Source organism: Vicugna pacos, chromosome X (assembly GCF_048564905.1).
Source record: "Vicugna pacos chromosome X, VicPac4, whole genome shotgun sequence".
NCBI lineage: Eukaryota > Metazoa > Chordata > Mammalia > Artiodactyla > Camelidae > Vicugna > Vicugna pacos.
The window spans coordinates 95,288,020-95,297,392 of record NC_133023.1 but is presented as its reverse complement, the minus strand read 5'-3'; positions in this window follow the sequence as shown (position 1 = coordinate 95,297,392).

Here is a 9,373-nt window from a genome sequence, read left to right as displayed (position 1 = left end):
TTAAATAATTGTTTTTGATGGGAATGAGGAGGGGGAATGTTTGGAGAAACCCAAATCCCTTAGCTTTTAAGTATATACCGTTAAGTAATTTTATGCACTGGGCTGGCTCTTTTAAGACCGGCTCTATGGAAAATGGCACTATAGAGTTCAAATCTTGTTCTCACAGAGCTAATGATAAAATCTCTTTGGGATTCCAGCATAGCATTTAGCGAAGACCAAACAGTACCTCCCAATTCACACCTCAGCTGATGGCCACACAGCGCTGTTTAGTAAGCATGTGATTTCTAAAATTATTCGAATTCCGAATTCCGAAGGTCTCAGGTATGCTTGCCTCAGGCTGCGGCTACCAGTGTGCCTTTCCCGCTTCCTCTGCCCTCTGGTCAGAAGTCAGGAGACAGCAGTCATGTCCAGGGTGCTTCTGGTGTTTTGGGATCTCTAGGATTCTAGAATCCCAGCGGATCAGAGTTGAAAGTGACCTTAGAGATGAGGAAATCAAATCCTCTGTTTTCTTCAGAGACAGAAATGAGGTTCAGAGTGGGGAACCTTATCTCATGCAAGGTCACACAAGCTTTCCGTAGCAGAGCTAAGAAACGGGTTCTTCCTGGACTCTGAAAGGTTAAAAATTAGCGTCAAGAGCTGAAAAACACTCCATTCCTGACAATGAGCCGTATTTGCTCATTTGGCATCGTGGACTTAGGTTTTGTGTATGTCTTATTAACTAAAAAACAAGAGATTTCCAGGCTAACAAGCAAATCATGATAGGTAATTTAAATGTATCTGCTGTTATATCTACTTCTTTTACCCTATAATTCACCCACAAAATACACCCATGTCTAGTTAATCATTTGTAGTTAAAGTTGCAGGGCATTTAGCCTATACAAAATGATAAAATCACTTCTTGTTTGTTTTTGGTGCATAATTGGCCAATATTATCATCCAGGGTTTTAAAACCAACTACTTGGTTACAGATTAAGCAATTGTAATACAACCTTAATGTAGCCTTTTGGGTTAGACATTGAACAAATAAATTACTAATTTTCTGAAGTTGGGTTTCCTGGTTTCAGTCCAATTCAGTTAGCGTTGGCGAAATCTTTTTAAAATCTTTGTGAAACTAGGACGCTAAGGGTGCTTAAGAGCTCTTCTCTGCCCCTAAGGTGGTGGGGAGAGGGATTAGAAAACGGTTGCTAGAGAGAGGCTGGAAATTTGGCTCCAAGGTTCTCAGCCAACAGTTGAACAGGACAGTGGTTCTCAAATTTTGGCTTGCATCAGAATTGCCAGGAAGGCTTATCAAAACACAGATTGCTGGGTCTCACTTCCAGAGTTTCTAATTTGATAGGTCTGGGGAAGGGCCTGAGTATTTGCATTTCTAACAGATTCCCAGGTGATACTGATGCTGCTGACTGGGGACCACACTCTGAGAACCACGTACATAGGATAAAAATAAAAATAATCCAGTTGTTCAGGAGATGCATGGCTTTCCTGATGTTGAGGTCAAAGAAATATCTCTGTGAATATTCATTAAAGAAAAAGGAATTCTGTGATGAGATGGACATTTCTAAAATCCTCCCTATGTGTCTCAGTCTCTGGTAAACCACGTCTACTGAACCATCGGGTACCTATGCTCAAATCACTCAGGGTGCTTGGGGGTGATCTTTCCAATGAGAGGGAGATGAAATGGTTAAACTTTTTGCCTATGACTCAAGCACAAATTCTGTCTGCATATTTGAGAACTGAAAAATGAATAACCAGAATTCTCCATCTATAAGTCTTCAACAACGGAGGTTCTTTTTTTTTTATGCTCTTGTGCTGGGTAAGGATGGATTTCTTTGTTATTAATTAACTGGGTTAGATCAATTTTCAGAGGACAAATTTGACTTGTGGGTGTATTTGGATCTATGTAACAGTGATTCCTGTCATCACAGACTTCCCTGTTCTCCCTCATAATTTCTTGCTCCAAAACTTTATTGGTAGAGTTTCATATTTCAAGAGGAGACTACTATTCCGAATGGCCTCTGCAGAGACCAGGTAGAAAAACAATACAAATAATGCAATGGTAGCCTCTCCAAAGAGTAGAAACTGCAACTGAATTTTGAAGTGGAATTTCTTGTTAAAGCAAATTCTTGTCATGATTAAATGGACATCCATGTCAGCTGTTCAGAATTTTACGTGCCTTTCTATGCCTGATCATTGTACTTGTCCACCCACACGTGCCTAATATTGTATGCTGCAGTCAATGTGAAGTTCTACAACTAGAATAAATTGAGGCAGTTTTGCATTTGGTAAAATGTTTAGGCTTGATGAATACTGCAGTACAAATTATGAAGTAGATTGTTTTATCTCTTAGTGCATTTCTGCCCCTCTACTCAGTAATCTCCCTTTTGCTAGAATTCTCTCACAAACTCCTAATCATGTGTCCCATTTCCACAGGGCTTACTTTCAGCTTCCTACAAGCTTAATCCCTGCTAAGGCGCTTCAAATCGATAAAGGCCATACAATTACCATAGGGCCCCACAATTCCACTCCTAGGTCTCTATCCAAGGTAAATGAAAGCATATGTCCCCACAAAGACTTGTGTGCAAATGTACCTGAAAGCATTATTCATACAAACAAACTAGGAACAACCTAGATGTCCATCAGTTAGCAACTGGGTAAACAAAATGTGGCTTCTCCATACAGTGGAACACTAGTCACCACTGAAAAAGAACAATCTTATTTTTTAAACCCAGTTATCAATTTTACTTTTTTATGAGACATGAATATTACCATTTTGTGGCTATTTAGTTAGCAACATAAAACTCATGATCTACATGAATATTACCATTTTGTGGCTATTTAGTTAGCAACATAAAACTCCTGATCTATTATCTGTAGTGGGATTCGTCCCAGGTAAAAATGGTGACTCTTGCAAACTGGAAATTGCATACTAAATGCATTTTCATCATTCCCCTTTCACCTTCACTGTAGGATTGAAATAACTTGGGAGAGTTGGTTTTCCTCCATATTAGCACTAAACTTTCATGAGTTCAAATTGGCCACTGATCCCAGATAAGAACAAACTACTGATATATGCTACAACATGGATGAATCTCAAGCGCAGACAATGAAAGACGCCAGATACTCTGTATAATTCCTTAATATGAAATTTCTAGAAAAGGCAAAACTATAATGATGGAAGGCATATCAGTGGTCGCCTGGGTCTGGAGGTTGGGGCAAGGATGACTGCTAAGGAGCACAAGGAAAAATGTGGGGATAATGGGAGTGTTGCATAATGATGTGGTGTGATGATGTTTGCGGGATTGTAGAAATGTATTCAAACCAAACTGGACACTGAAAATGGGTGAATTCATGATATGTAAATGATACCTCAAGAACGCTGAAAAATGAGGGAAAAAAGGAGTAAGTCCCAGGCTCGATGCTGTTGGCGGGTGGAGATGAGTAAGACATTTCCAGCACTGGGGAGGGTGAGGCGGAGGAGTCTCGCCTGTGCTGGGAACCCGTGTGCTCTCGCTGGCGCTGCGCTGCTCCACCAGACACCAGACTCTGCCCTGCAGCGTTTTGCCAGGACTAGGGCTCAGGCTTTCGGGAGATACAGAGATGAGTAGAACTCAGCACTTGTCCTCAGAGAACTTAAGGAGAGAGAGCAGGTAAGGATACAACCAAGAAACCTGAATTTCTCGGTTGTAGCTTCTTGCAAAGTCCTCCACCCCAAGCATTTCTGGCAGCCCCTGAGGATGGGGGTGGGGGTCTTACCTGTAGTTTGGGACTTAGGCTGTGCTAAGAGTGGTGGCAATGGTTTAACCCTTCAAAGTCTTTCATAGCATCTTCCTTGTGCTCATGAACACAGGCACGGTGGCTGCCCCACTGGATGCCCCAACTTCTGCCCTGCAGTCTCCGCGTCACTCTACCAGGCTTCCTAGTCTTCTCCACTGCTCCACTGAACACTGCAGTCCCTCTCCAGTGATGACCACTGATCTGCGAGGTGCTGCCAGCGCGACAGGTTATGATAAGCCTGCAAATTAAAAATAAGATCCCCTTAAATCTTAAAAGTTCTCATCATAAGAAAAAAAATTTAAACTTTGCATAATGATGGATATTAACTAGATTTATTGTGGTGATCATTTCATGATATATACAAATAGCGAATCATGATGATGTATACCTGAAACTAACATAATGTTGTAAGTCAATGATACCTTAATTTAAAAAAGTTTCATCTTTCAATATCCAGATTACAGTGGCAATTCAGATCCCCCCATACATACCCATTTTTTTTTCTGACAAGAATTCTAACGGTTCTCCTCCTTCAACAGACCCAAGAATCTCTAGGGTTGCTTCCACATATGCATGAATCAGTCCTCCACTTTATTTGTTTGATCTAGTCGACTGGGTTATTGGCGACCTAATCTTGCCTCTTGAAATGGACTTCACAGCTGTTAACATCAAGTTAGTCCCACTTGCTGCTCTCAATTGACTGATTAAGTTCTCCTCATTTATGTATGAGGAAGCTGTTGAACCCAGGTAGCTGGTTCCAGAGTCCTTAGTCCTAACCACTACCCTCATCAAACAGAGATGGCCCCAACCTGACCACCAGATTGGACTGGTTCCAGCACAGAGTGCTGACTTGATCCATCCTCATCAAGATGGTTCCTCAGGGAGCCATCTCTACTCCGTCAGACTCAGGTCTGAAGTGTCCTAAAGGAAAACTGCCTGGGCCCTGGAGGAGTCTAACTTTTTAGTGGCTTACATTGCAGCTCCTTCCTTTGGAGGCTCATGTACAAGATATCCAGGATGCCGGCATGTCCTGAACCAGACCCCTTCCAGTGACCTAGACTCTGATCACCCATCCACATTCTCCTTTCACAGAAAGCCTCCTCTGGGAGCACCCTCCTTGTTCCTTCACAGCAATCTGACCTTACTTGGGACCACCCCAGGCCTTTAGACATTGTTTATGCCTTTGAGCCTCAGCGGGCTGTGTGAGGGAGAGCGGGTCAGGATCTCATTCCCGCTGCTGCCATGAAAATCCTTCTTGGATGCAAACAGGTCCCTGGATAGGACACAGGCAGACATCCAGGGAGGCGGGGCTAGGCCGATTCAGATAACAGCCGTTGTCTTGGACTCCAGTTTACACCTTCCTACTGCGGACTTGGGCTTTGTGCCTGAGTCAGCTCTATCATGCTTTGTTATTTCCTCCCCTCCGGAGGATTTATCTCCTCAGAGGCCCTTAGCCCCACCACCGTTCCCTCAATTTACCAGACTGCGAGTATGCCTGAACCCCAGCAAGGGCTGCCACAGAGGTTCTAGCTAGAATCCACGGCAGAAGCAGGACAGAAAGCAAATTCCGTCATGGTTCCTGGGGAAGAGAGAGCTGCACGTCCAGTTGGAGGGTTGCTGAGGGATCAGGAAAGGATTCGTGGGAGAGTCCATTTTTTCAGAGGGACTCGAATTTCAGTAGGTAGCGATGGGAGACAGGGAAGAAGTCATAAATAAAAATAAAAAGCAAAGACGCAGGGGTGGGAGTGTATGGGAGCATGTTCAGGGGATAATCAGTCCAGTTTGGCTGAAGTGTGGGTGTGAATAGGGAAGCAAGGTGAAATAATCCTGGCAAAGTGGGTTGAAGTTAACTTGTGGAAAACATTTGAATGTTGTGGGCTGAGACTGAATTTCATTCAATAAGCAATAAGGAGTTATTTCAAAGTTTCGAGCAGAAGAGTGATGGCTTCAGACCCCCTCTCCACAATCTCAGACCGGATTCCCAGGGAGCATTCTCATATATTTTGGTTGACAATTGAGGGGTCCAGCCGCCACACTACACTTGCACTTAAGAGAATGAAAGCGGGTGTCCAGGTTAGCTTGGCTCCTTTTAGAACACACAAGGCACACCTTGTCCCTTAAGAAGCGTACTGAACCGTACCTAAGAGGCGTACTATGGCAGACTGGCTGTGGCTCTGGAATCATTTCTGAACTTCACCTTGACCTGCCCATACCTCATCTTATCTTTGACCACATAATCTCCAATTGTCTTTGGTTTTAAGGTCTGGTCTTTTTTAGCTTTTGTAGTTCCATTTTTCCGGGCCTGCCCAGCGTAAGCAGTGATTGTTGAAGCGCAGTGAAGGGCTGGAAATGAGGAGGGGCTTCAAAAGGAGGTTCCGAGGGCCACGCCCATTAAGAAAAAGCTGGTTTGCCAGAGCCGAGGCTGAGGCAGAGAACCCACGTGGCTGTGGAGGGCAGTGCTCCAGCTGAAGAGTCGCTAGGTTCAAATATGAAGAGCGGAATACGCACATCGGGCCACAACCAGCCTTCCACGAGGTGGAACAGATGCTGCCTCAGTGGCTCGCTCAGAGGTGAAATAACAGTCACCATGAACTTGAGCACCTACTGTGCGCTGGGTGCTGTGATGTGTTCTTCATGTACAGTATCCCATTTAATCTGGAGACAGCTCTGAGAGGTCGATGATGTGCTTTTGCATTTTAATGGTGAAGACATTAAGGCTCAGAAGGTAAGGAAATTTGCTGAGGGTCACACACATTTGTAAGAGGAAGAGCCAGAATTCAATTTCAGAGCCTTCTATTACCAAGGTCAATTGTTTTTTTTTATTCATCTTTAAGACTAGACAGAAAAGGAGGAAGCATACGTACAAGCTGGAAGAAGGAACAAAATCAGATGCGCAGAATGCAGGCTGTTGGTAGTTGAGTCCGTGCTGGAGTAGCTCTTTTCTGGACAGATCCCTGGCGCGTGTTCTAGGGGCAGGTGCGGCTGTCTAGAAGATCTACTCTCTAGGAGCCTGGACTTTCTAATTAGTGACCCGATGATCTTCAGTCGAGATTCCTTTGGCACTGCCTTGGGACGCCCCAGGCCCTTGTGGGCAGCCCTGACTAGCTGGATTTGGTCTGGTTTCTACAAGTTGGGTTCATCTTTGGGGAAGAAATAGACAATGAGGCTAAGCAGCTAGAGCTTCTTGAGTGACTGTAGGAGGAAGGGGAGGTATGTAAATTGGAGAAGATGGGATACGTGGAAGGGGGAGGACAAGGATTAGTGATCAGAGCAGTTTCAGGGATTCTTCCAGAACCTCACAGTAACATTCCAACCTGTGAGTTGCCCACCTCTGCCCCCCACCAAGAAACAAGAGAACTTCCAATGCAGGGAGGAAAATGAAGTGTATTTTGTAAATTTATCAAGAGAAGGACTCAGACCCAAGTTTAGATAAGGTAGGAAAAAGGGAGCGTTGAAGTCATCTAAATTAAAAGCAAAGGCAGGACCACGAAAGCAAAAATGGCAGCTTGGAGCCGAGCCCCAAATGATGGCTGGAGCTCCTATACTCTCCTTTGTCTCAAAGCCAATGCTAGTCGTATGAACTGGGAGTTGGCACTGAATGCAGGTGAGCATCCTACGGTCCCAGGAATAGAGACGCAAGGATGTGACAGTCTGAGAGTATGACAGGGTCTGCACTGCCCCTCTCATGGGCCAGAGGAGGCGCTTCAGGTCTGGGAGAAGAAAACAGTGCCTTTCCTGGCCAGTGCTCACCCTCAGAACATCTGCCTCTCGGAAGGTAGACTTCAGACTCGAGGGACCAGGCCCGTGGCGTCTTTACTACCCAGTGATATTTGGGTGTAGCAGAAATACAGAAAGCATCCCACACCATGAGACAAACCAAATAGCAACCCTAGGAAAACAAACATGGAGATGAGGTGAGATGATAGTTGTGAGTAATCATGATAGTTTGAAGCTCTGGAGATGCACATAAATAATAACAAGGGGTAGACCATGAGCTCCTGACAAGCAGAGCAAACCACGGTGCCATTGTGGATCTGTGGTTGTGCTTCAATCCACATTTTCCTTCTTTGTTGCTTCTGAAATGCTCTTCCATCAGTTTCACACTACCCACTCTCTTTCCAGCAGAGTCCCCGCATCACCTGGCATGTGTAAGAGCGAGGGGGCAGCCCCTTCCATGGGGGGAGAGCATGTCGCCCCGGCACCAGCAGGGGGCAGTTAGGACTCAGCCGGGAGCTCACCGCACAGCTGGCCTTTCCGCTCCAAAGCCGACCTCACCCGGGAGATGGCTTCCCAGTGCCATTGGTTAAATGAACCAAAGTTCTCATTTTTCCTTCCTGTCTGGAATTCAAGTACACCTGACAGACGCTGAGAGGCGTTGGGCAGGCCTGCTCCTTCAAGTGGTGTGAGGCTGGGAGAAGGTTCCGTGTCCCAGGTGACTCACCGGGCTGGTTACATGGACTTAGATGCTGAGTCTGAGTCTCACAGCCTTGGCTAACTGGGGGTCCACGGCGGACATGGGCTTGGGGAACAGACATCCCCAGATTAACCTGAGGTTGGATAACAGAGGCAGGATGAGAAAAAGGCTGCCAAAGAGAGACCCCCCGCAACCACCCCCAATTTTCCTGTCTTTAAGAATATACAGGCAGCCTGACTTAGGAATTTTTGTGCCAGGGTAGCGAAATGAACTGTTTTCTATGTCCCTCTCACACACGCCCCATGTTTGCTGCACATCAATATGCAAAGTTACTTACATAATCTCAAAGATGCTCTCTCGGAAGACTTTGAAAAGAAGATGAAATTACAACACTTATGGGTACAGAAGTGGGTGGGGGGAGCTGGGGAGCCTGGAAAGACGATCTGCCCACACAGACACAGTGGGATCAGGCAGGGCCAGAGATGCTCAGGGGCAGGAGCCAGTTGGAAGTGTCTGATGGAAACATCTGGGCTTTTCTTTACTTCAGGCCTGGCGCAAAGGCCAGACCAGCAGGCAAAGAAATGACTATGACAGGTAATCGGTGTCAGAAGTAGAGTCAATATCTGTGCCAAGAAAAAAAAAATGGGAGGCTCTGGTAGATGGCGGGGGGGAGCACCTCAGCAACGCAGAACCTGGTGAGACACCAGAGGTTCCCATTGGAAGGAACAGACAAGGCAGGGTAAGTAGCCTTAGGATTGGCTAGTTTGAATAATTTCTGTGGGCTCTGGGCACAGGGGCTGTCCCTGGCTGTCTGGTACCTGGCTTTGATGTGATTAGAGTCCAAGGATGGTGACTGGAGTGGAGAGTTGGGGGCGGGTGGACTCTGGATTGGCTGATTTGCATTGAAACCACCTCTCTGGCAAATTGTTTGTTATCTCCAGGAATTGGCTACCCTGAGAGGGGCAGTCCCTCCAGGGTCAGCAAGGCCCCAGATGTCAGGGCATCAGAATACAAAAAAATAAAAGACATGGTTATGACAGATGGGACAAGATCAGCAACTGAGTGTCAACTGAAGAAAAAAAGTCTTTGTTTTGTACTTGCAACTTTTCTCTAGGTTTAAGATTATTTTGAAATTAAAAAAAATTTAAAAGAGAGAAAAGAAAAAAAAGGGGGGGCCCATCCAGAATA